This window comes from Penaeus monodon, chromosome 31 (genome assembly GCF_015228065.2).
Source record: "Penaeus monodon isolate SGIC_2016 chromosome 31, NSTDA_Pmon_1, whole genome shotgun sequence".
Classification (NCBI taxonomy): domain Eukaryota; kingdom Metazoa; phylum Arthropoda; class Malacostraca; order Decapoda; family Penaeidae; genus Penaeus; species Penaeus monodon.
The window spans coordinates 24251918-24252422 of NC_051416.1; the positions used below are offsets into that span (position 1 = coordinate 24251918).

The 505-nt window shown below is 30.1% G+C and overlaps 1 protein-coding gene across 4 annotated transcripts in view; it reads left to right on the forward strand.

The window, feature by feature from the left end:
• LOC119593122 (ankyrin repeat and IBR domain-containing protein 1-like) overlaps positions 1-505 on the forward strand; it is a 31136-nt gene that overhangs the window by 15632 nt on the left and 14999 nt on the right. The gene's annotated exons all lie outside the window — the stretch shown is intronic.

Consider the following 505-nt stretch of genomic DNA (forward strand, 5'->3'; position numbering starts at 1 on the left):
AATAGCTGGTAACCAGTTTGTAGAAAGAATTTTTAGTGTGTATTAGCTATAGATCTTGCATTATCTAGTGTATTGACTTATATATTAATGGCTTAATGTGCATTTATATTTCCCTCTTGTAACTTTTAAATCTGACATACATGATATTTCCATGTTTTGAAACTATTATAAAGTGATTAATATGATCATATAAGGATGGAAAAGGAAGAGTATAAAGACTGCTAGTCATATATATATAATAAAAAAACTCTGGCATGCTTTCTACAGAGGGACAGCTTGTGCCATTTAGCAGTGTAAAATGAGATGAATTTCTTTAACAAGCTTTAAACAAAATAACAAAGGGAAGGGCTGGGAAACACAGTTCCACCTTGTTTTGATTATGGGGAACATGTTTGCTTCTCTGCTATTTACGTGTTTGTTTTTGTTTGCAAGATCGACATCATGTGTTTCCTTTATGTCTTTTGTTATCACTTATATATTATTATTTAACTTTTTTTTATTGAAC